The sequence below is a fragment of the Sarcophilus harrisii genome, chromosome 3, assembly GCF_902635505.1.
Source record: "Sarcophilus harrisii chromosome 3, mSarHar1.11, whole genome shotgun sequence".
Classification (NCBI taxonomy): domain Eukaryota; kingdom Metazoa; phylum Chordata; class Mammalia; order Dasyuromorphia; family Dasyuridae; genus Sarcophilus; species Sarcophilus harrisii.
The window spans coordinates 576935349-576963211 of NC_045428.1; the positions used below are offsets into that span (position 1 = coordinate 576935349).

Sequence of the window (27863 nt, forward strand, 5' to 3'; positions counted from 1 at the left end):
CAATGGCATTTAAGGCCCTTTTCAGTTCTAAATCTATGATGTAATGGCCACGGTCTTCTAGATTAGGACTAGGAATCAGGGATTCCCCAACTTCTGACTCACAGGCTTACCTCAAGTAATTCAGCCTTTCAAGGCAAGAATTCCCTGCTCTGAAGGTTTGGGGACCAAACAAGTCACTTTCCTGCCTCCCCAGGAATCCTGAGGAGGAAGGACACCATGACAGCAGAGGCCTTGGAACCACTGAGGAATAGATTTAAAATCCTAAATTCTATAAAACTGGGAGCTCCTTAAAAGCAGAGACTGTATTTGCCTTTCTTTGTGTCCCTGGAATTAAGCAGAGTGCCTGGTACACAGTAAGCACTTAATAAATGCTTGTTGATCTATTGGTGATATAACAGGAAAAACCTGGGATCCCCAGCCAGGGGTCTTGATCGGGAGCTAGTCTGCTCCTGATTCCCTGTGTGAAATCAGGAAAATCCCATTGTTTCTGGGCCTCTGCCTTCTATTGTATCAAACAGAGCTGGGTCTTGAAACAGATAAGTAAAGTCTCTTCTAATTGTAAATTTTACGATTCCAGGAGCAATTCCCACCGAGATATTGGAGAAGGGAGTGAGACGAGTTCTAGGTTGGGAGCATCAGGTGTACAAATTGGCAGAGGCAGGCGTGGGTATGTCTGGGGGGGGGGGAGGAGAGGGTGGGGACCAGTCTGGTTGAGTGCAGGGGGAATGTAGGCAGAGCTGATAATAAGACTGGCAAAGTGGTTCGCAGCTGAGCTGAATATAAGTAATTACTTACTGACTCATCCACTCACCCCCACATGCTCACTCAGGAAGACTAGGATAGTAACACCTGGAATTTGATTTTGTGGGATTTTTTAAAAGCCTATTCCTCTCAGCAGCTCCAAGACCTCTGCTGTCATTGTGTCAATCCTCCTCAGGACTCCTGGGGAGGAAGGAAAATAATTCGTCTGGTCGCCAAACCTTCAGAGAGGGAAACTCTCCTCTTGAAAGATTGAATTACTTTCTTGAGGTAACTCTGTGAGTCAGGAGTCGAGAAGGTGACCCAGACCTGTGATTCCTAACCCTAAATAGGCAGGTGAACCTCCTGGGCTCTTCCACATATGAAACAGCCAAATACTTAACGGACTGAAAATTGGTCCAGGCCCTGGGAGCGACTAGCAACAGGGCGAGGAAGGATGATGGCTGTTGAGACCTTCCTGTATCTTCTGTTCTTTAAGCTAAACGTTCCCAGCTTCTCCTCCAAGGAATCTACATAGTGCATGATCTTACGGCCCTTCACCATCTCTGGAAGCTCTAGAGTTCTCAGTTTAGGGACTCCTGTATTCTAAGCCTGTTGCTGACAAGATAAACAAGAGCTCCTTTTGGGATTTTTCTCCTCTGAGATCACTGAGATTTTCAGGGAAATGATAATGCTGTTCCTGTCACTGAATTCAATTCTACGATATAAGTTCTCTATGGAGCAGGGACTTATACTGGTTAAGATCTACAAAGACAAAACGGAAATCACTCCTGTCCTCAGGAAGCATATTTGACAAATTTTAAGAAGTGCATGCTCTGAACCAGACATTGTACTGACATTAGGGATGCTAAAAAAAAGGGGGGGAGACATGTTTCTGCTCTCAAAAAGTTTGCATTCTACTGAGTGACACAATGCATAAAAATATATGTAAATACAGACTATGCAAAGGTACATGGAGTGATTTCAAGGGTCTCATGGTATCATGATTCGTCAAGGGTTCAAAGGTATCATGGGAGCCTGAACACTAATCCCTCTACAATAAGTAGTCATCCAGCCTTTCCCTGGAGGGAGAGGAGGGCAAAGGAGCCTGCTATCTCTAGTCCACTCCATTTCAAGTAGGCTCCCCCACAAATCTATTATCAAGATTAAATCTGTCTCTTTGTACCTTATTGCCTCTGATTCTGGAGTCTGGCGGGACTTTAGAGTTGCAAAAGGACCTTGAAGATTATCTAATCCAACTCCCAGAGGAGGGAATGGAAAAATGAGTGGGTTGAACTAGATGGACACTTTGGATCCTTCCAGTTCCTGATCTATGATCACAGGAGGCTCAGTAACATGATGATACTTGCCTAAGATCATCCAGCTAGGGTGCAAGAAGTTCCAAAGAGAATATTTATATCTGAATCCTTCTCCTCCAACTTCAATGCTCTTCCAACTATATAGTCTGTACCATTCCTTTAAATCCCAACTAAAATTTCATCTTTAAAGGAAGTCTTTCTCAATCTTCTTAATTCTTATGCATTTCTTCTCTTATTTATTTATCCTTTTATATATACACATATATGTATATTTGTTTGCATGGTGTCTCCTTCATTAGATTATAAGTTCCTTGAGGAAAGGGACTGTCATTTTCTTCTTTTTGGATTTTGAGGGCTTAGCAAAGTATCTGACATACAGTGGGCACTTAATAAATGCCTATTGTCCAACTGGCCATTATGATGGACTCAAGACATCCCTCCACAGCCCTAGAGAAAGAGATCATTCCAAATCTGAGCCATGCTCCAGTTAGTTTTCAGAATGGTCCAGGAGCAGCTACAAGACTTATCCATGGTACCAAAGGGAAGAATTTTTAAAAATTTACTTTTCCTACTCACGGATGGTTTATGACGTGCAATATCTCAAGAAACACAAGGTGATGTAGCACACATAGATTGGACAAAACCTCCCTCTCTCCCCAAGCAAGCGAAGTCTCAAGGATGTAGCAGGGACAGTAGAGGGAGATGATGGGAGCAGAAGGCGCAGTCTGCCAGCTGGAGAAAAGGGTGAAGGGAAATACTTCCTGCCCAAGGTTCTTCCTCCTCAGATGCTCTTGCATCTACCCAGTATGCACTTCTCCATCACAGTCACCACATGCAGAAGGGGCACGTGAAAAGTTATTAAATCACAGGATTCTAGGTTGGGCAGCAGATATGTCTATGAAAGTTATTATACAGATAATAAAAGAGTGGATGGTAATAAATACTTCAGGGGCATGAAATTAATTCACCACATTCTGCAAACAAAGCTCACAGCTGCTGTTCAAGTCCCACCCACTGCTACACCTGACCCATCCTTTGACCCTTTCTCCAGGGCACTGATGAAGAGTTTGTCTCCTACACCTGAGGTACTGAGGAATTCACCTCAGATAAAGGGGAAATCTCTTTCTCTTTCTCTCTCTCCCCACTTTGCTCATCTCTTTCTTCCCTTTATTTTTCTTTCTCTTCCCCAACCCTCTCTTCCTCCTCTTCTCTTTCTCCCTCCCTCCTTCCCTCTCTCCCTCTCTTTATCTTCCTCCCTCTTCCTCCCTCTCCTTCTCTCTTCTCTCTCTCTCCTCTCTCTCTCTCCCTCTCTCTCCCTCTTTCCCCCCATACTCCTCCCTTTGTCCTTCTCTCCCCCTTTTCCTCTCTTTCTCTTTTCTCCTAATCTTAGGAGAGTTTTTTCTGTTCCTCCTTGCTTCCCTTCTCTGCTTCACCTTTCTCTCTCTGTTTCCCTTTGTTTCTTTTTCTTTTTTCTCTCATTTACTTTGTCTTTCTAAGAATCCCTGTCCATTTTTCACTCTTGTTTTTCCTTCTGCCTTTGTCTCTCTTCTCACTGCATTGCTTTTTCAGCTCTCTTTCCTTCCCTTCCCATTCTAGCCCTTTGCCCTCCCTTCCCTTGCCATCATTTCTTTCCTGACTTACAGCTTGAATAGGGAGGGGGTGCCCTCCCATGTTCAAGACAAGCTAGTATCCCCCTCCCTTAAAGGAAAAATAGAACCCTGAAATTCCCATCAACTCCAGGGCAGAGGTAAGCTCCAAATGTAAGAGTCCTTTCCTCCCCTCCCCTGCCTTTCCCTTCTCTCGCAGCAGCCACGATAACCAAGATGAATTACCCACATGCAATCTGCCCATGCAGATCTCAGCTGGAGCCTCAGCCATTCTCACTGTTGCCAACGTCTGTTTCTAAGGGACCAGTCAAGGGTAAATCACTCGAGCAAGAGGGGCGCATTCTTTATCAGTACTCACTGCGGATCCCCAGTACCCCTTCCCTCTGCTGGAGAGGAGAAGATCTTCTCATTCAATTCAATCCAATTCTAGTCAGAATACAGAGCGAGAGCTCCAAGGGGACCTTGGTGCTAGTACGGTCCAAATCCTTCATTCGGCAAATTAGGAAAACAAAACCCAGAAAGATGGGATTTGAACCCAGGGCCTCTGATTCCAAAGTCACTCCTGAGAGTTTTTCATGGTCAGTCTTTGTATATATTTTGTATATTATGTTGCCTAATGGATAGAATACTATGTTGCAGTTAAAAAAAAAAAAAGCTAGATTCAAGTCTCTGCTCTGACATATGGGCTGTGTGCCCACCAAGGTTCAATGTGGCAAAAAATAGGCTGATCCTAAGAGCTGTCTGCATAGATCCAGCAGGAGATTCCTTTCATGGATGTAATCACAGGTCTAGTGTTCAAATGTATATGCAGAAAATATTATTTTATATACAAATTGTTATATAGGCAGCTCTCTAAGCCCAAAAGTAGCACAGAAGATGCTGAATTGCATTAGTAAAGGGATTTTCCTTATCTTGGAGTTCCTTATAGCAGTAAAAGCAAAGTTCCCACTCTTATATATATTATTAATTTATCTGCGTATATACTGTTTCCCCTAAAGTTCCTATCATTATATATATATATATATATATATATATATATATATATATATATATAAATTAATTTCTCTGTATATATACTGTTTCCCCTGAAGTTCCCACCTTTATATCATGCTGTTTCCCCTAAAATTCCCATCCTTATATATATATAATATATATATATAAGGATATATATATATTAATATATATATAATATATATATATAATATATATATATTAATATATATATATTAATTTATCTGTGTATATACTCTTTCCCCTAAAGTTCCTATCATTATATGTATGTATATATATACATATATATAATTATTAATTTCTCTGTATATATACTGTTTCCCCTAAAGTTCCCAGCCTTATACATAGTATTAATTTATCTGTATACATGTTTTCCCCTAAATAGGAAGTAAGCTCCTTGAGGGCTAATAATGCAGATTATTAGTGATAATAGGAGTGAGTCTTGGTGCCCTCACTTCTAAATTTAATCTGCATTATTAGCTTTTTCTTCATCTCTTTCTAAAGTCTAAATGATTAACAAAATGATATATCGAGTCCTGCTCTGTAGCACCTGCCAATTTCTCTGGTGTCCAGGATCACGGTGAATATTAACAATCAGTCCTCACAAGCTTATGGCTAAGCTATAAACTAAGCTGCTGCCAGCACAATCTTGTCTAAATCTATCCTTGTAATCTTCTGATAGGTTGAGAGCTTCTGGCCTTAACCCCCAAAAAACCTGGGAGCTGGGAGCGAGTGGATGGATTGCTGAGAGAACCACAAAAAAGCATCAAGTGGAGAAAGAACACTGGCCTGGCAGCCCTCTTTGTAGTGGCTAGAAACTGGAAACTGAGTGGATGCCCATCAGCTGGAGAATGGCTGAATAAATTGTGGTATATGAATATTACTGTTCTGTAAGAAATGACCAACAGGATGATTTCAGAAAGGCTTGGAGAGACTTACATGAACTGATGCTGAGTGAAATGAGCAGGACCAGGAGATCATTATATACTTCAACAACAATACTATATGATGACCAGTTCTGATGGACCTGGCCATTCTCAGCAACGAGATCAACCAAATCATTTCCAATGGAGCAATAATGAACTGAACCAGCTATGCCCAGAGAAAGAACTCTGGGAGATGACTAAAATCCATTACATTGAATTCCCAATCCCTATATTTATGCCCACCTGCATTTTTGATTTCCTTCACAGGCTAATTGTACACTATTTCAGAGTCTGATTCTTTTTCTACAGCAAAATAACGGTTTGGTCATGTATACTTATTGTGTATCTAATTTATATTTTAATATATTTAACATCTACTGGTCATCCTGCCATCTGGGGGAGGGGGTGAGGAGTAAGAGGTGAAAAATTGGAACAAGAGGTTTGGCAATTGTTAATGCTGTAAAGTTACCCATGCATATAACCTGTAAATAAAAGACTATTACATAAATAAAAACAAACATAAAACAAACAAAAATAAAATAAAATAAAATACATATGCTTTCAAAAAAAAAAAAAAAAGAACACTGGCCTGGGAGGAGCAGAACTTCCCACAATGGAAAAAGACTAAGTGCCAGGCAAGTGCCAAGTGCTTTACAATTATTATATCATTTGATCCTGGCAACAACCCTGAGAAGGGGTGGTGTTATTATTCCCATTTTACAGCTGAAGAAACTGAGCCAGAGATTAAGTGATTTAGGATCATATAACTAGTAAATATCTGAGGTTGCACTGGAACTCCAATTCCTAACTCCGGGCCCAGCACTCTATGCACAATGGCTTATTATAGGGATCTCCCTATAATAAGATAAGCTCATGGGAAGACATGCTTTCTCCCTTCAATCCCATTTGTAAAGAGCTACCATGTACTAGAAAAGGAGCAGGCGTTCTAGGAAGTTCAGGAGGATAGAATTGAGACACAGGGAAGGTAAAGAAAATGCATTTTGGCTTTGTAGGTTCCCGAGCCATCTAATGGTGGCGTCCCAGACTGACAATCTTGTGATGTAGTGAGTCCATTCCACTGGACTTAGAGCTGAATGAGACCTGAGAGATCCTTTCATTCATTTTACATGTGAAGAAATGTTGAGTGATTGGGGATTACAGGCTTATCTAGAGCTCGGAGGAATCTCAGATACTATTTAATCCAACCTTCTCATTTTATGGATGAGAAAACCAAGGCACAGGGAAATGCTGAGCCTCAGTTTCCTCCTCTATAAAAGTAAGAGCTTGTATTCGATAATAAGGCAGGTGCCTTTCAACTTGAAAATCATATAACTCTCCCTCTTCTGAAGAGAAGGGGGAGCAAGGGAGATGGATAGGGACACTGACTTTTCCACTCTACCCCATCGCCAGATCACCCAGATAGTAAATTGAGTCAGACTTCCACCTGTGATCCTCTGGGTTTAAATTCATTCTCTCTAGCACACCAAATTGTCTCTCTTTAACCTAGAGAGATAAATGGATGATGTTTAAAAAAAATTTCCTAGATTGAGGTTGGACAGTAGGAATAGCTGAATAAAAGGACCTCTAGTTGCCTTTCAGTTTGGGGCATCTTTGATCCTGTGAAAGTCCTCCCACACATATACACCCCGTGAGATTCCCCCTAGTTCAGGGTCAGACCTCCCAGTCCAAGGGGACAGGTTGGGAAGCCAAAGGAGAGGTCTCCGTATGATTCCAAGTCGTGACTCGGGAGCTGTTGGTCGCCAAGGAAGCTATATCATCATCAATTCAATCCCAGGATGCTCTGGCACCTGGGCTGTGAGAACGAAAGGAACAAGCTGTTGCCCAGTCCTCCCTCTCTGGTTCCTGGATTAATACATGAGAAGCTGAGGATAGGGCCATTAATCTGGAGACTTCCTCAGACCTCTTTTTCCCTCCTCAGACCTCAACATACCTCACACAGGGGGATCAGGAATAAGCTGAGATTGTCCCGTTCCCCTTCTCTCCCCCCAAACAGCTCCCGCCCCACTCCCTCTCCCAGCCCTGGCAATCACCCCAGAAAGGACAATTCCTCTCCCAGTGGAGAACGAAGGGACGTGCGTGCAAAAAAGGAGGAGGGGGAGTTAAACACTGTCCTTTCCAGCTGATTTGTAAGACTAGTTAGGAATTAGTGAGAAGTGCAAGATGGATACATATTTCTATTCTACCCGGCCCAGGCGCATCCGTTAATTGTCAAATGACTGCTCAGGCATATTTAATGAGAGATTCTTTTTTATTTCCCCTTTCACCAAGGACACCGCAACCCTCTGCCTCCCCCCCCCATCAGAGTAACAGATGAAGGAGGCCTGTCTGCCTCCCGAGCAGCCTGCTCTGATGGGGAGTCATAGAACAGGGGTACATTTCCTCGGAGTTAGAGAACATAGAGAGGAGAGAGAAGGGGCCTCTAGGTCACCATCTGCTCCCCACTCCCCTCAAAGGATTCTTGAGCCAGCATCCCCAGCTGGAGCTATCCGACTTCTCCTCAAAGATTTCCAAGGGTCAGGGACCCACCCCAATCCAAGGCAGCCCATTCCACTTTGGGGTGGAAATTGTTCCTGACATCACTCCTAAATCCTTCTCTGTACAGCTTCTACCTATTGCTCCCACAGGAGAAAACTAAGCCCACCCTGAAGTCTCTGGCTGAGTCAGAGGCCCTGGGTTCAAATTCATCTCGCAAGCCATGGATTGTCTTCCATGAGATGACATTTCAACTACTGGAAGTCAACTACCATGCTTCCGCTGAGTCTTTTCTAGGATACCAGTCATCAGAAGTCATGAGTTCTCCACCATTTGGATCCCTCTCCTCTGGACAACTCAGGGGTCCTCAAACTACGGCCTGTGGGCCAGATGCAGCAGCTGAGAACATTTATTCCCCTCATCCAGGGCTATGAAGTTTCTTTATTTAAAGACCCACAGAACAAAGTTTTTGTTTTTTACTATAGTCCGGTCCTCCAACAGAGTGAGGGACAGTGAAGTGGCCCCCTATTTAAAAAGTTTGAGGACCCCTGCTCTACATCATATCCTTATTAAAAGGAAGTCAGGTAACTTCCCCTCGCCAGCCTCAGTTTCTTCCTCTATAAAAGTAAGAGCTTGTATTCGATAATAAGGCAGGTCCCTTTCAACTTGAAAATCATATAACTCTCCCTCTTCTGAAGAGGAGGGGGAGCAAGGGAGATGGATAGAAACGGGCCTGCGTGAATTCTGAATGCCATCCCAAGTAAATGGGAAGAGAAAATAGCTCTTAAAAATGGGGACTTTCCATGTATTACCTTCCAAGAAGTGAGGTGGGGGAGAGGGGAGAAGAAAAGCAATAAAGGGGAAGATCAATTGTGTTGGAAACAACACGCCAGCAAGACAGATAAACCTGAAAATTCCTTTTGACTGGATTCTGTCAGGATCGGAGTATTTTTTACCCCAAGATTAAGCAGAAGGCTTCTCAGTCCTAACCTCTTACCCATCTGTGTCCAATCTCTTGCTATCATTTTTACACTGGGCCCATTTTAAAATCTATTTTGCAATTTCCTTCCCATGTGCATTAGCCGAACGATGCTGGCTGGAATTTGGAGATGAGAAAAGAAAGAGACAAAAGACTCTGAAAGCATTTTTGAAGGGTGGAGGTGGGGAAGCTCAGGGGGCTGGGAACAAGGGGGTAGTGGGATGCTGATCAGAACCCCATGCTCGGAGGGGCCCTTGCCCCTGCTGGACTGTTTGCCATGATGACGCTGGCCACTGAGGTCTGGTATGGCCTGGAATTACAAGTGTTTATATAGCGATTCAGGGTTTGCTAAGAGTTTACACATATTTTCTCACTAGAAACAGCTGGTGGGGTAGTGGTTAGAGAGCCGGACTTGCAGTGAAGACTTGACACTGGGCAAGTCATTTAATTTCCCTTTGCTTTCATTTTCCCAATTGGAAAAATAAGGAGAATTATTTATATGGGATCAAATGGGAAAAAAAAAACATATAACAGGCCCCATGTAAATGCTTATTCCTCTTTCTTCACTTCATTTGAACCTCACAACAGCCCTGGGAGGTAGGTGTTGTTATTATTATCCCCATTTTATAGATGAGGAAACTGAGGCAGACAGCTGTGAAGGGATTAGCTGAGGGTCACACATTCAGTAAATGTCTGAGGCAGCATCTGAATTTCTTAACCTCCTAATTGGACTCCTTACCTCAAACATCTCTTCACTCCAGTCCACCTTCTGTACAGCTGCCAAGCTGATATTTCTAAATACTGGCCTGACCACTTATTCCCCTCTTCAGAGACTCCAGCTACTTCCTCTAACACCTTGGATAAAACACCAACTCTTGTGTTTGCCATTTAAAGCCCTTCAAATCTGGCTCCAGGCTACCTTTTCAGCTTATAAGACATCAGTGCCCTTCACACATACTCTAAACTCCAGTCAAACTGACCTCTCTGCTGTCCTGAAGACATGGCACTTATCTCCCATCTCTGGACCTTTAAGTAGCCCCCCCCCTTCATCCTCGGGATATACTCTTTCCTTAGCTCTGCCTCCTAAAGTCACCTTTCCAGAATTACTTTCCACACCAGCCCTATCTTGATTTCCCCTGTTAATAGGGCTCTTTCTTCAATCCCATAAATTCCTTCATATTTACTTTGAGTGAACATTGCATTATGAGAAGGAGGATTTAAGGTTTCTGGGAAGGAAAAGACCCTAACAATCAGAAGTGGAATGAATGGGTATTTCTGGATGGACTGGATTTCCATTCCATAGAGGCCTTAAGCCTTTAAGCAGAGACCCAGTAGCACTTATCTAAGATTATCCCTGAAGAGGGTCCAAATGGCCCTTTAATTCTAAGATTCTGTATTCCCAACCCAGTCATTTTACAAAGCAAGAAACTGAGAGCCTGGGAGGGAAAATGACTTGGTAAAGAGTAGTCAGACAGGGATGGGATTCATCATTCTACATTAAGGGCCTTCTGATGCTTCCTCCTTAGTCCATTCATGTGTCAAGAGGGCAGGAATTAGAGAGTTTGGGTATCCAATATGGGACTGGCTCTAAGACTCAGCTCCTTACAGCACATGGCAAAGGGAAACAGAAGCAAGGGTTGGATCTCCCTATCAGAGCCAGTAGTCTCCGTTCTCCTCTATGACCAGGTCTGTCCTGGTACTCGTGGAAAGATGTCTGATAGACAAATGTCTCATAATCATGGAAGATGAGGAAAGAGCAGGTATGAGTCACTGCACATTCATCCCTGCTGTAAAAAGAGCATCTCACAGGTTTCATAAAGTTTGGAACTAAAAGAGACACCATTTAGCTCAATCCTGTCATTATATCAATAAAAAAAACCAGGCCTCAGGAAGGGAAATGATTAGGGTAAGATCACACTCAGGTATTCAAACTCCAAATCCAGTGCCCCTTGGGCTGGCCCATCCTCAGCTATAAAGCCCGGTGTATTCAGAGCCTAGGGCAAGTCTGCATAATTAGCTGGTGAATACAAGTCTTTGCAAGATGATCATTTCTGCCGAGCTGGATTTTCCCAGGATATTAACCTCTTAGTCCCTATCAGTACACTCTGAGACCAATTTGTTCGATGAAATGTAGGATGAATCTGACTAGCATGTATTAAGCATTTCAGCATCTTCTCTAAGGTTAGATAAGAAAGGTTTTAGTAGAGAAATTGTGCCAAATGTTAGAGATACAAAAACCAGAGAGCAAGATAGTCCCTCCTCTTAAGGAGTTTGCATTTTAATGGGGGTAAGGGAGACAAAACATAAAGGAGAAGGAGAGAGAGACTGGGGAGGACCAGCAAAGGGATAACATAGCTGATGAGGAGGTGAAAGGAAAGTTCTAGGAGTGAGATGATCAAAGGGTGATATGGGCAGGCCTGGGGTTACTCATAAAATGATGGTCCCGAACAAGAACTAAGCCATCAGGAAAGCAGGCCCTTACCATCAGTTCCTGGGCAAGAGGTTACCCTTTTATCTACTCTGCTTATGTACATGTTGTCTCCCCCTTTAGAATGTAAGGTCTTGAGGCTTTTTGATTTTGCCATTCTTTGTATCTTTGCTGCTTATTTTCTCTTCAAACTCTCCCTCCTTCCAAAATTCCCTCTCACTGTCTAAAGCATTACCCTCTTTCCAGCACCCCAGGCTTACAACTAAGGCATCATATTCACTAGTTTGGACTCTTCCCCTGAGTCCCTTCCCCCATCCAATCTGTTTCCAAGGCCTGTCAATTTTACCTTGGCAATACCTCTCCAATACACTCCTTTCTCTCCTTTGATACCGGTACCACCCTGATATAGGCCCTCATCACCTCCCTCCTGGACGATTTCAATACAAGCACACCTCATTTTATTGTGCTTCGCTTTATCGCACTTTGCAGATATTGTATTTTTTAGAAGCTGAAGGTTTAGGGAAACCCTGTGTCCAACAAGTCTATCGGCTCCATTTTTCCAACAGCAAACGCTCGTGTCTTGTATCTGGGTCACATTTTGGTAATTCTTACAATATCTCAAATTTTTTCATCATGATTATATCTGTGATGGTCATCTGTGATCAATGATCTTTTGATGTTAGCGGTCTAATTGTTTTGGGGTGCCACAAATCTCACCCACATAAAATGGAGAACTTAATCGTTAAATGTTGCATACGTTACTGCTCTTCCATCAACATGCCTTCCTTCTCCTGTCTCTCTTCCTATCCTTTTCCAGGAGACACAACAATATTGAAATTAGACCGATTAACAAAGCCTGCAATGGACTCTCAGTATCCAAGTGAAAGGAAGAGTCAATCCCTGCAGCAAACTTCATTGCTATCTGATTCTGAGAAATTGCCATAGCAACCCTAAACTTAGGCAACCAGCACTCTGATAGGTCAGCAGCTACAGCATCTACAAAACCTTCCACCAACAAAACAAACAACTCGCTGAAGGCTCAGGTGATGATTAGCTTTTTTTTTTTAAACAATAAAGTATTTTAAAACTAAGGTATATAGATTTTTTTAGATATAGTACCATTACCTACTTAACACACTATACTTTTATATGCCCTGGGAAACTAAAATATCCATGTGATTCACTTTATTGTGACATGTGCTTTATTGTGGTAAACCTGCAATATCTCCAAGGTATGTCTGTAGTCTGGTGGTAGTCTGCCTACCTCATTTCTCCGCCCTCCCATACCACTCTAACTTCCATTCATTTGCCTAAGTGACTTTCCTAAAATAGTCCAACAATGTCACACCTATATTTCATAAATTGCAATGGCTCCCTATCACATCTGCAATCAAAAACAAAACCCTCTGCTAGATATTCAAAGCCCTTTATAACCCAGTGCTGCTCCTCCTCAGCTTTCCAGACTTGTTACACTTTACATCCCACCATGTACCATTCGATGGGCCCCTGGCTGTTGCATGAACGAGACACTTCATATTTTGGCTCTGGGCATTTTCTCTGGCAGTCCCCCATATCTAGAATGACTTCCCTTCTTATTTTAATCTTCTGGTTTCCTCAGAAGCCTTCAAGTCCCAATTAAAATTTTACCTTCTGCAGGAAAGCTTTCCAGAGCTCTCTTAACTTGAGTCTTCCCTCTGTTGTTTTTATTTCATCGCGTTTTTGTCTTCTACGTGAGACTGTGAGCTCCTTTGAGAGCAGGGACTGATTTTTGTCTTTCTTCGCAGCCCCATCACTTAGCACAGTGACTTAATAAATGCTTTTTGGCTAACTCACTCTAAGTGTTGATCGAATGTTTGCTGATTCATTGCCTCTCTAGTTCCAGCATAATCTGAGGCAAAACAAATAGTCCCTGTTATCAATAAAACTTTAAACTCCTGGGGAAGAGAGGAGGTATGGCATTTAATAGATTATCATGTACATTATGTCAGAAAATTGAGAATGTGGCTCATGTAGGAGATGGCCTGTGAGCAGTCTTGAAAGAGTAGGAGTCTAAGAGGCAAAGGAGAGGGAGGGCATTCTAGGCATGAGAGACAGGCTCTGTAAAGACATGGAGAGTATGGCTTATGTTCAAATGAATGTGAATAGAAATTTAAAAAAAAAAACCTGAGTACAATCTGGACTCTTACTAGTCAGGTGATTTTTTTTTTCTGAGGTAATTGGGATTAAGTGACTTGCCCAGGGTCACATCCCTAGTAAGAGTTAGGTATCTGAGACCAGATTTGAACTCAGGTTCTCCTGACTCCAGGGCTGGTGCTCTATCCACTGCACCACCTAGGTGCCCCTAGCCATGCGATCTTAAGCAAATCATTTAACTTGTATTTGCGTTAATCTACTAGAGAACGAAATGGCAAACTACTTGCCAAGAAAAGCCCATGGGCAGTACTGTGCACAGGGTCACATAGAGTCAGATGTGATTTAATGACTGAACAACAACAAGGCCTTAGGAAAGGTCTCATTCAATAACAACAACAACAAAAGGCTATGTAAAGGCACTGAGGTAGGCTACGGCCTAGTTCAGAACATGCTAACTTGGCTGGAATGGAATATGTAAATGGATGTCATGAAAAAAAGGCTGCAGCCTAGATAAGGATGGCTTCAGTAGTGAAGGAACTCAGATTAGAAAGTCAGATTCTTAAAATACTCAATACAAGTCACTAAGCTTGAGCACCTACAAAGCCCAGGCTGCCACTTTATTACTTCATGTATGTCCTTGGTCATGCTACTTCTGGGCCTAAGTTTCCTCATGGGTAAAAATGAGAGGGCTGGGCCAGATGAGATACTATTTGTAAAAGACTTAGTACAGTGTCTGGCACATAGTAGGTTCTAGGTAAATACTTGCTATTAGCTCTTTTTAGATGATCCCTATGAGCTATTCTAATTTTAAATCCATAGTCCTGCTCCCACCAATTGTTCCTCTATCATGACTTTAGGCCCAAGTTAACCTTAACCACTCCAATTTTCTTTCAGAATATCAGTTTATTTTTAGTTGGAACTTGGAGTAATCCTAAAAACTCAGCTGAAATAGCTATTCCTGATTCTCCTTTAGCCCCCACATTCCAAATTATCACTACTCTCATTCACCCATCAAAATGACTTTTGCCTACAGAAAGACAGAGTAGAATAGTCTTTGCTAAAGGAATGGCCTCAGAGGCAGAAAGGGCTGGGTTCAAGTTAATGAATGTCTGCTGATTCACTGTATCTCTATTCCCAGCACAATCTGGGCAAAACATATAGTTCCTGTCATGAATAAGATCTTAATGTCCTAGGGAGGAAAGGCTATAAGACCCCAAGCAAGTCTTAGTATTCTGGGCAACTTTCTCAGACCAGAAGCTACAGAGGGATGGATAGATCTTCACTGATAGGATGAATTTTTTTCACCAAGGCGTTCCCCATTGCCATGAAATCTCGGGTCCTTCTCTATCCCTATACTTCATATTTACTCCTCTGTACCCATGTTGCATCCTGTTGTAGAATGTAAGCTCCCTGAGAGGAGCATTTTTGTCTTCATAAGCCCAAGGTCTGGCATGGTGCCTAGGAATGCTTAATCTAAGCTTACTAAATTGAATGGATTTCAGTCCCGTAGCTGCCTTGCTTGGGGAGTGAGGCATTGGCTTTCTGAGCTTTTCCCCAGGATGTCTCTTTCATTTCACTTAAAGTCTCGCCATGTGAGCAGGAAATGTAAACGCTCAGACCATCCCCACAGAGATGCTATTCAAACAGAGAAGTCGGAGTAAATACGTTCATGCCAAACAGCAAGAAGCCTTAAAGCAAGTATCTATGCAGCGTTATTTGTTCAATAACTATTGTTTGCTGATGTTCAGCTAAGATTAAGCATCCTATTAATAGCAACAAACAAGGAGGGGAAAAAAAGAAAGGATCTGGGCAGAAGGCAGAGCACAACCCAGAGTGACAGCTGCCCTTCCCTCCAAGGCATGACAGAGGCCTGCATGGTAACCTATAACAGCCTGCAGAGATACCAATCTCCATCCTGGGCTCTGTTTAAAAAAAGGCAAAAATCCCCAAATCCAAGCTATCAGCCTGAAAGAAAAGGAATATGGTAGAGTGTGGGCAGTATCCTAAGTTGGGAGTCAGGAATCCTGACCCTATTTGGTACAGGAGGGACCTCAGGGCAACTGGCAATCAAATGTTTCCTCATCTATAAAATGAGGGCATTAGACTAGATGCTTTTTACAATTTCTTCCAAGTCCTAAATGGTATGATTCTGGTCAAGCTTGGGATGCTGGACGTGACCTGATTCAGTTCAGTTCAGACACAGAACAGTGTCAAGTGTCAAGTAGTGGCAAAATGGGTGTAGGGTAGGGGGAGAAGAAGGGAGTCACCAAGCCTGGAAGACTAGATTAGTGGACTGGGAAGCTTCAAAAAATGATGTAAGCAGCACGATTATATAATGATCAATTCTGATAAAAATGAGGTGAGTCAGACCAGTTTCAATGGTTTTGTGATAGAGAGTCATCTGTACCCAGAGAGAGGACAGTGGGAACTGAATGTGGATCAAACCATAGTATTTTCACTTTTGTTGTTTACTTGCATTTTATTTTCTTTCTCGTTTTTTCTTTTTGGTCTGATTTTTCTTGTGCAGCATGATAATTGTGGAAATATGTATAGAAGAATTGTACATATTTGAACATATATTGGATTACTTGCCATCAAGGGGTGGGGATGGAGGGAAGGCAGGGAGAAAAAAATTTGGAACATGAGGTTTTGTAGGGGTGAATGTTGAAAATTATCTATGCATATGTTGTGAAAATAAAAAGCTTTAATTAAAAAAAAGAAGAAAAATAATGCAAAATCCTTTCATGAAACAATAGCTGCTGGGAAAGAGGATGTATTAAAGAGAGGTATAGAGCCCAGTGATACAGAGGTGACACTCCTGCTACTCTACACTCTGGTCCAACTATACCTGGAATACTGGGTTCAATCCAAGACACCACATTTTGGGTAGGTTCATTGGAAATGTTCAAAGAAGAGCATCTAGAATTACTAGGGGGCTCAAAATCATGTCATATAAGAATCAGTGGAAGGTACTAAAATGTTTACTCTGGGGAAAAAAAAAGAATGGAGGGAGGGGAAGAGTCATTGTGGATGTTTTACCCTGGGGGGAAAAAGACTGGAGGAAGAGTATTTGAAAGTATTTGAGTATTTAAGTATTTGAAAGAAGGTTTGTCATATAGAAAGGCAGCTAGGTGGCACAGTGGATAGAGTGCTGGGTCTGGAATCAAGAAGACCTGAAGTCAAATCTGTCCTTAAACACTTAGCAGCTGTATGATCCTAGACAAGTTACTTCACCCTGTTTGCCACAGTTTCCTTATCTGTAAAATGAGCTGGAGAAGAAAATGGCAAAACACTCTGGTGTCTCTGCCAAGAAAACTTCAAATGGGATCATAAAGAGTCAGACATGACTAAAAATAACTGAACAGAAACAAAAAGATATACAAGCATGATTATTATTCATATAGAAGAGTGATTAGCCTTCTTCTGCTAGCTTGGTCCCAGAAGGTAGAACTAGATACAATAGGCTGAAGTACAGAGATAGATCAAGTTAGGGGAAAACTTCTTAGCACATAATTGGTTAAAAGTGGGATGAGCAGCCTCCAGAAAGAAGTGAGTTCCCCATCACTAGAAATCTTCAAGCAAAGAGTAACTGAGCATTAAGTCTATTGGTGCTGTTTAATCTGGCATCTGGGATGTCTTCTAGTTCTGAGAAATCTGTCAGTTTTGATTCTCACCTCAATCCTCCTATCCTACTTCCTGCTTTCCTTTTTTGATCTTGTGCTTTTGTCTTGAAATATAATCCCATTCAATTCAATGTCAGGCACTGGTAATAAGCCTAATAATAAATATTATGTGTTTTAGAGATTAGAAATTACATATATATAATGTGATGATGATGATGATAGATAGATAGAGAGATATCCTAGGATCACAGAATTTGAGAATTAAGGAATCTCAATGTCCTTTTGATCCCGCTCATACATGGAAGGAATCACCACTGTAATGTACCCAACAAGTAATCATCTGGACTTGTTTGATGAGATTCCAGGATGGGAGACTTTCTACCTCTCAAGGAAGCCCATTCCATTTTTAGGCAATTTTAAATATTAGAAATGCCCTTCTTTAAATATTAGAATTTGCCTCTTTATAACTTTCATACATTGCTCCTGGCTCTGCCTTCTGGGGTCAACAGAACAAGTCTACTCTATGCCCTTAAAATAATTGAAGTTAGGTATCATGTCCTTTCTAGGTTTTCTCTTATCCAGGTTAAAGATCTTTCTTTAAGATTTTTTCAGCCAATCTTCACAAGGACCTCGACTATCTTGGCTGTCTTCCTCTGGACTGGCTCCAGCTCATTAGAAACCTCTTGAGATTGTGGAACCCAAATCTGAAGCTAAGACCCCAGATGTAGCTTTCCCTCATAGAAGCAGGAAAGAGAAGGCATATATCTTTTTTGTGTAGACTATGTCTTCCTTATTCCTGGAAATGAAGCTTCTGTTATTGAGGACCAGAATCCCATTAGCAGTTCTGGCTGATATATCATCCTGCTGACTCATCTTGAGCTCATAATCTGCTAAATCAATGGTTTGTGAACCTTAACACTCTGTACAAATGTGATGTGTGATGATTTTAATGGTGATGGTGGTGGTGATAATGATGATGATGACGATGATGATAGAAATTAGTTTGGAAAACTCTCTAAGGTGCAGAAAAGGTACAGATATGCTTTGTTAGAAGAAGTTATTCACCTAGTAGGAGCCCCAGGAACTGATGAAATCAAACAAGTCACTCACATCTTTATATAAATGTAGGCATAAATATACATTTAAAATATATTAAATAAAAATACATTTAATATATAAAATGCATTTATTATATTAAGATGAACACATTAAATATATGATGAATTCATTTTATTGAATATATATAAAAATTTACATTATATAAAAGAGCTGGATTTCCAAAATACTTTCCTTCCATTGACCCTACTGGGGAGGCAACAGAAGGACTTTTTCTTTATCTTACAGACTGAGGTTAAGAGATATAAATTACTTGCTCTGGATCCCACCGATCTAGGTGTTCAAACCTAGACTTCTGAATCAATTCTGCAGGGCTTTATTAAGTACCCACTACGGACCAAGCACTGGGTTAAGCAGGGATTCAAAGACAACAAGGAAATAGCCCCTGCCCTCAAGGAGCTTCCATCCTTCTGGGCCAACAGAGAATTAGGCATGAAATGGCAATTCTATGTGATAAGGAGAATATACTTCTGGATTTGGAGTAAAGAATTCTACCTTCAAGTTCTAACTCAACTCTTTATTTGCTTTGTGAACTTCAAATACTTTCTCTGAACTTCAGTCTTCTCATCTGTAAAATGGGGATAATAATAATTCTCCCTCACAAGATTATTGTGAGACTCCAATGACATATGAAAGGAGAATGTATATGAGAGTTCTTCCCATTTTAGCCTGTTATGAAAACAGCTTCTTTCCTTCTGGCCCGACTGCTGGCCTCCATAATATCACCCACAAATGGACTTTTAGTTTACCCTCACATTAGGAGTTGGTGAAAATGTTTCTCTTATAAAACAGGAATTAGAGCATGGGAGATCATGGAGACCAACCTCCTACACCTTTTCTACAAATGAGAAAACAGGGGCGTAGCTGACATGCCTAAGATCCCACAGAGAATTAGTATTTGCACCCCAGTTCTATGACTCATAAGCCAGCCTCTTAATCACACTGCCTCCCACAATGACCCTACAAGTCACATCATGATGAGCAAAACTGAGGTAAGCATGCTAAGCCAGTAACTGTCTATGGCCGGATTTGAACCCAGGAAGATGAATCCTCCTACTCCAGGTGGGGTACTCTGTGCACGCCCTAGCTCCATGACCAGTACATTAATGAATGCTCTAAAAGATGCTTCTTGACTGACTTCCCTGAGCCCTCCAGTGATTCTCCCATCTCCCACCTCTCCCAACCCCCATCACCTTGTTTTTACCAAGATACATGTTATCTCCATACATAGAATATAAACTCTTTGAGGAAAAGAACTGTTTCTCATTGTTTTGCTATTGTATCCTCAGAAACTAACAGTGTCTGGCTCGTGGACAGCGTTTAGTCAATGTTTGTTGAGTCATTGTTGGATCTTATGAACCTAATGTTCTTGCCTTGCAGCTACAGAGCTGTTAAATGCTTCCTATCTCCTTCCCCCAAAGGAATGATCACTATTGGCTTGGGGATCACTTGCTTGGTGGTCTATTATCTTAGGCAAGCGCTCTGCTTGCTCTGGGGAGACCAACCTGCCTCAGAAGAGACTGAATCCCAGGAACAAAATCAACAATAACAAAAGCAACACCCAGGTAGATGGTGCTTTAAGGCCTGCAAAGTCCTTTATTTTTTTGTTGTCCCGGGCAATCCACCCAAATCACAGAGCCATTAAGCTCTTTCCTTGTTGAACACATGCTCTGCCCTAGGTACTCACAGTATTTTACAGCACAAGATTCCAACCACCTCGGATTCACTATGATCTCCAGTCTAATTAAATTAGCCAAAAATTAAAAGCGACAAATTCGTGGGTATTGATTTATGGAACAGCAAGAGCCTTGCAACATAGCACATTCTCCAATTTCTTCCTTTAACAGAAGATGAAATTAGAGGGTAGGCCGGGTTCTTGAGGCACGTGTTTGCCCCCCACCAAAAATTAAAAACAAAGCAAAATTGCTGTGCGGAAGGCCTGTCGAGCCCTGAACATTTGCTTTTATAAATCATTGTCCACAAGTATAGTTGGGATGCTGGGCCCTTCCCATTAGGTGGACGTGATGAATAGGGCCAAATTGATATTAATTAGAGGCTAAGTCCAGGTTCCTGGCCCATGGTGGAGATGCTGAAAGCATTCTCTCCTTCTCGAGGGACTTTGCATCCACCCAGATCAGCCCATAAATGATTGAGGAAAGCATAAAGCCTCTGTGTAAGCAAATACAGCAAACTCCTGGTATATTAAGAAGCTGCCACAGTTTCAAAAAGCACCATGAGAAGCAATTAGGACAAATTCCTTTGGAAGTGGCAGGACCAGAAGGCCTGATGAAATGGCTACCCTCCCAGCAAGCTGTTCCTACCTTTCCCCCAGATTAATTTCTGACAATCCCTTTTCCTGGCCTTCCAACTGCAGGAGAAAAGAAGAAATCTCCTGATTTCTCTCCCTCCCTGGTTTGACAGCTGGAGATGAAGGTTCACTCTGGGTACCACCGTTTAGGTAGGACATTGGATAAGCTTGCTCAATGTCCAGAGAAGGGTCACCAAGATGGAGAAGGGTGGGGGGATCTTGCCACCTGGGACTGGTTGGATGCTGAGACCAGAAAAAAGGAGATATGTGAAATGTCTTCTGCTTTTAAAGAGCTCTTTTTGGGAAGAGGAGTTTTGTTTGTTCATAAGAACAAATTAAAAACAATGGACAAATCAAAAGATCAAAGATATTGAGAAAAAAGTGGTTGGAATCTTGTGCTGTAAAACACTGTGGGTACCTAGGGCAGAGCATGTGTTCAACAAGGAAAGAGCTTAATGGCTCTGTGATTTGGGTGGATTGCCCAGGCTGGTCCAACCCACTGGTCCCTCCTCTAGGACAACAAAAAAAAAACTTTTTGCTTATTCAGCTGTTCCAGCTGTGACTCTGTCTGATCCCTATTTGGGATTTTCTTGGCAAAGATACTAGAGTGGTTTGTCATTACTTTCTCCAACCCACTTTACAGATGAGGAAATTGAGGCAAACAAGATAAACTGATTTGTTCAGGGTCATTCAGCTAATAAATGTCTGAGACCAAATTTGAATTCAGGAAGATGAGTCCTGACTCAAAGTCCAGCACTCTATCTAGTTTGTCACCTACCAGCCCAATCCCCTCGTTCTGATAATAATAATAATAATATCAAGCTTTAAGAGTTACAAAGAATTTTACACATGAGATTTCTTTTGCTATTCAAAACAACCCTGAGAGATCTGTATTATTATTACCCCATTGTACAGACGAGGAAACTGAAGCAGGTGGACAGTAATGACTTGTCCAGAGTCTGCCAGTTACTAAGTTTTGGAGGCAGTGTTGAAACTGGGTGCTCCTGACTCCAGTTTCTGGGGCCCCCCCTCTAAACCATAATAATTGTCCCTAATAACTGATTTGGAGTGGGAAAAAAAACCTTAGAGACTATGTGGTCCACCGTATTTCATTTTCTTTTGTGAAATCTAGGACCCAAAGTAGTAAAATAAGTAACTCCAAGTCACTCATCACACACTGAGGCAATTTTAGACTTGATAACAGGAAAAACTTCCAATTAGAGCTTCAAAAATAGTGGAATAGGCTACCTCTGGAAATAGCGAGTTCCCCATCACCGGGAATCTTCAGGTCTAAGCTCACCACTATTTGTCGGGTATGTTGTAGAGGGGTTCTTATTCAGATATAGGCACGTGACCCTCAGCAAGTCAATTAATTGCTCCATGCCTCGGTTTCCTTCTCTATAAAACAACTGCTCAGAGTCACCGGTTTTCGCACTATGCCAGGCTGCCTTCCAACCACCTTTTTATAGAGAAATAACCTGAGGTAGAGGGAGGATGAGGTGATTTGACAAAACTAGAAAGTGGAAGAACTAGGTCTTGAATATAGTTTTTTCAACTCCAGATGTAATATTCTTTCCCCTACACTGCCCACAGAACTGAAATCTTCCCCAAGGGAAAATAAACTATTCTGTCCCAGATGTGAAAGGGGCGTATTCTCTTCTGTACACAATTATTATAGAGGTCCAGATTGGAAGTGACCAGAGGGGCAGGTGTGTTCCTTCCAATAATAATGTAAATCAATCACTTCTACCTTAGACGTCACGAGGAAAACTTTTCTGGATAGGATTCCACATTCTCAAGTTCTTCCTATTTCCCGTGTTCTTGCATTCTACCAGGAGATTTTTAGAATCACTTTGGTCTCTGGTCCAATAGTTCTACAGGGCTGACAGTGGGTACCACAGAGACACAATCACCAAATCTTGATGCAAAAAGGAGCTTCAGAGGCCACATCTGATCAAGAAACCTCATCTCTCCTTTCCCTGATCCATGATCATTCAGATTCTGCCTGAAGCTTCCATATACAAGAGATAGGGATTGTGGGTACCCAAATATGTTCTTCTGGTTTCAATACAATTAAATAAACATGCTTAAAAGTACCTACTATGTGCCAGACATTATACTAAGTATTGGGCAGGGCCAAGCAAAAAAGTAATAGCCAATGCCCTCAAGGAACTTATATTCTTTTGTTCCCCCCACAATGCTTGGTACACAGTAGGTATTTATTTTTTTAAAACTTTTTATTTTCAAAACATGTGCATTCAATATTCACCCTTGTAAAACCTTATGTTCCAATTTTTTTCTCCCTCCCTTTTCCCTAGATAGCAAAAAATCCAATATATGTTAAACATGTGCAATTCTTTTATACATATTTCCACCATTATCATGCTGCACAAGAAAAATCAGATCAAAAACCATTGGAACTGGCCTGAATCACCTCATTATTGAAAAGACCCACATCAGAACTGAGCATCATATAGTCTTGTTGTTTCTGTGTATAATATTCTTTTGGTTCTACTTATTTCACTTAGCATCAGTTCATGTAAGTCTCTCTAAGCCTCTCTAAAATCTTCCTGTTGGTTGTTTCTCACAGAACAATAATATTCCATAATATTCATGTACTATCACTTACTCAGCCATTCTCCAACTGATGGGCATCCACTCAGTTAAGGAATTTATATTCTATCAAAAGAAAAAAAAGTCTTTAAGTGATGGATCATGACCTGAAGACCAGTCTTATTAAGAGCAGAGAAATTTATTACCCAATGATTGGCTACCAACCTTTGTAGACAAAGAAACTAGGAAAATATCTGCTAAAGGGAGAAAATATCTATTTGGCCAAAGACATAACCTCACTGATGAGCCCTCAAATCCATTATTGAATAGGTAGGTTGGATAGAATTTTAATTCTTTCAATTCACTCACTGAATCCCATTGAAAGGTGACATATTGTGATATAATGGAGAGACCACTAATTGTTAAGTCCTGAGATCAAAACCAATGTCAGACACTTTCTAACTGTGCAAGTCACTTAACTTTTTTCTGCTTTATTTTCCTCATCTGTAAAATGAAGATAATAATAGCATCCCCAGGGGTGTTTTGAGGATAAAATGAGATATATGTGCACAGTGTCTGGCACATAGTAAATACTACATCAATGCTAGTCATTATTTTACCACCTGGATCAAATTCAGAGGGGCTAAAAGACGTATCAATGTTCATTTATTAAGCATTTAAAATGTGTCAGGCACTGGGGACTCAAAAATAAAAGTGAGGGAGACGAATCCCTGCCCTCAAGAAGATTGCATTATACCCAGGGATAAAGTTTTAATAAACTGGGAAAATTTTTTATCAATACCCAAGATAGAGACAAATGTAAGTTATCTCTCCTGGGGGATGTTCCTTGTTCATTTAGAGACACTAAGAATTTAAACAATAGTCACTTTCTGAACTCTCTCCCCCACCCCAAATAAAAATTTTTAAAAAGACCATTCTCTCAGGAAATGTTTTAGAAAAACCCGGATTTGCATATAAATAATAGACATGTCAAAACATACAATGCTTGGATTTGGGCTTCATCCTAAGAGCTGAACACGCAATTTGTAATAATTTCTTCAAATTCCAGGGCAGCTCTGCCGGATTCCATCCCCTGCACTGGCATTGTGCAATTAATTAAATTACTGTTATATTTACTGAAGTTATGACTGCTGATTAAAAATTGCCCTTTTCAGCAATGCATATTTTCAGCATCCTATTTCACAGTCTAGCCGACGCCGTGCCAGCCTCAGCTACAATAGTAAAAAGACCCAAGGGTTTATTGAGAAATCCACTCTCCCTGGTCCCACCCCTAGACACACACACACACACACACACACACACACACACACACATGCACGTGGTAGTGTTAAGAATGACTATGTATTGGACCAACTGCCATCTAGGGAAGAGGGTGGGGAGGAGGGAAAAATTTGGAACAGAAAGTTCTGCAAGGGTCAATGTTGAAAAATTACCCATGCATATGTTTTATAAATAAAAAGCTTTAATAACAAATAAATAAATGATTGAATGAATGAATTCCATCACAAAAAAAATGACTATGTGGGAAAGCAATGAAGAGGAAGAACAGAGACCATACTACAGTATAGATGCCATGAGATTCAGCTCAATGAGCATTTATTAAAGTAACAAGATGGCACAGTGGATAGAGTGTTGGGGCTAGGACTCTTCTTCATGAGTTCAAATCCAACCTCAGATTTACTAGCTGCGCTATGTAACCTTGCCTGCCTTAGTTTCCCCATCTGTAAAATAAATCAGAAACCACTCCACTATCTCTGCCAAGAAAACCCCACAAGGGGGTCAGCTCCTGATGTCTGCCAACAAAACCCTTTACCTCCTGGGGGCTTCATGACCTCATCTGTAAAATGATCCACTTCCACTTGTATTGGATGCTTCTGGAGAATACTTCCCTTCTGCCTCAGTCCCCTCATCTTTAAAAATAAGAGTTTGGGCCAGATGGCCCTTCCAGCTTTAAATCTATAGTCCTGTGATTATAATCAAAGACATTTCCAAGATAGAGAAAATTTAGAGGGGATGGAGAAGGGTTGGGGGAGAGATTGAGAAAATCCATGTGTTTTGATGAGAAGGGTCAAAGGCAAAGTTAGTTCGATCTCTCATCATTCCACCTGGTTTCCTTGGTCCTTTTTGAATAAGATATATTCACTAGCCTCAGTCTTCCAGGAAAATGGGGAGGAGAATTCTACATTTCCCAGTTGCGGGGACACCAAGAGGAGCACCCCCAAGAGTCAAGTGTTCAGTAAAGCACTCGGGGCACAGATTCCCAAGACTGCATCTTAGTCCACTTCCAACAACAGGCAGTGATAGGATAAGGCAGAATTTGTTCTGGCCCCCTGAGTTTAAATTACATCACCAAAGAAGAAACTTCTTGAAGGAAACTAATCTCAGTAGATAATGATCCCTCACAATGGATTTCAAATTGTAATAAAAATATAACTTGAATGCTAAAGGTGAATTTCAATTAAGGATTCCATCACGCATTTTGCTCTAGACCACAATAAAAAAAGAAAAAAAAAACTTATTTCACTGCCAACGGCAAGTCTCCTGTGACTTCCCTTTGAAAACCAACTATTTTTGAAAGCCAGGCTAGAAAAACACATGCGCTCTGGGGTATAAAGAGAGAGGCATTGTGTATAAAATGTAATACTGAGAGGTAGATCTTAGTATATTGACATTATAAAAATGGGGTAGCAATGGGAAATAATATTTTTACAAAGGTTGCAAACATAAACGCAAGACCTAAAGGCAATTTTATAAGTGCCATCACCTACTGTGGCATTTTGGGATGCTAGCTTTAGTGGGATGCTAAAAAGGACCCTGTAATGAGCATAGAAGCACCTCTACCCTGAGGCAGGACAGAGAGAAGGGCTGTGGGTGATGGGATGCTGTCTCCCTAAGTAACTCACTGGGGCAAAGACCGTTGGGGGGCAGGTGCTCAGGGTCAGATAGAAGGGGCTTCTCTGAAAGAATTGCTTCTAGAATTTTCTCTTTAAACTCCCACTTCCCCTTAGAGCCAGTCACTTTACCATCTGAAGGAATTTAAAAAGCATTTATTAAGCACTTACTTTATGCCAAACACAGGGCTAAACAGGGGATCCAAATGCAAAAGCAAAAGTAGTCCCTAACCTCATGAAACTTACTTTCTAATAGTGGATGGCAAGGACATAGAGGAGGGATGTTATCTATCATCACATCTATGTGTCTGACTTCCCCTATTAGAATGTAAGCTCCCTGAGGACAGGGACTGTATTGTTTCTGTATTCCTAGAGTTTTCTTTCCTTTCCTTCCTTTCCTTCCTTCCTTCCTTCCTTCCTTCCTTCCTTCCTTCCTTCCTTCCTTCCTTCCTTCCCTTTCTTCCTTCCCTCCCTCCTTCCTTTCTTTCTTCCTTCCTTCCTTCCTCCCTTCCTCCCTCTTCCTTCCTTCCCTTTCTTCCTTCCCTCCCTCCTTCCTTTCTTTCTTCCTTCCTTCCTTCCTTCCTTCCTTCCTTCCTTCCTTCCTTTCTCCCTCCTCCCTCCCTCCCTCCTTCTCTCCTTCCTTCCTTCCTTCTTTCTTTCCTTCCTTCCTTCCTTCCTTCCTTCCTTCCTCCTTTCTTCCTTCCCTCCCTTCTTCCTTTCTTTCTTCCTTCCTTCCTTTCCTTCCTTCCTTCCTTCCTTCCTTCCTTCCTTCCTTCCTTCCTTCCTTCCTTCCTTCCCTTTCTTCCTTCCCTCCCTCCTTCCTTTCTTTCTTCCTTCCTTCCTTCCTTCTTTCCTTCCTTCCTTCCTTTTTTCCTTCCTTCCTTCTTTCCTTCCTTCCTCTCTTCCTACACAGCAGGCACCCCATTAGAATTCTGTGATTTTGTCACTTCTTTCCGATTCCAGGACATCCAACTCCCTGGGAGTTTTGGTGCATTACCAAAGGTTGCTCCCTTCTCTTAGAAGCCACAGACGCCCACCCATGATTGTCCCTCTTCTCTCTGCCTGGGTATCCATCTCTCTTTCTTCCAGAAGGCAAGAACTAGTGTCTCCTCAGGGCCAAACTCAAGAGTGCCATTGGTGATGTCTGAGCAGATGGCTGCTTGAAGACTGGCGGCTGAGAGTTTATGTGCCTGGCTGCAGAGAATCTGTTTGCTAAATGTTTGCACCCAGAGCAATCTGCTTGGAGAATACAACAACAACAAAAAAAGGGGGAAATCTTCAGTTTTGCTTTTCATATTTTGAAGTTTGCAGCACTGTGGTTCCACAGTGTCCCCAAATCTGCAAACAAAAAAGTCTGGAGGGAGTTCTCAGGTGACTTTAAAATATTTATTTGGCCTCCCCATTAATCTTCTGAAGGTGATTGGCTGGCAGAGTGGAAAGAGCACTGGGCCTGGATTCAGGAAGACTCATCTTCCTGAGTTCAAACTTAGTAGCTGTGTGACCCTGGGCACGTCACTTAACCCCATTTACCTCAATTCCTCATCTGTTAAATAAGCTGGAGACATCATTAACTTTCTAGTGCTGAGGAGCCCTTGATCCTACAACTCAGATAACAAGGAAGCAGCTGAAATAATGAGGTGGCCCATTCCCCGTGAGCCCCCCATGGTTTTTCATCTTTTCTTAAAACACTAAGTAAGAATCAGAGAGTTTCTGGGTT

General features: G+C 41.7%; 1 protein-coding gene across 1 annotated transcript in view; it reads right to left on the bottom strand.

Moving 5' to 3' along the window:
* CAMTA1 (calmodulin binding transcription activator 1) overlaps window positions 1-27863 on the bottom strand; it is a 694264-nt gene that overhangs the window by 516925 nt on the left and 149476 nt on the right.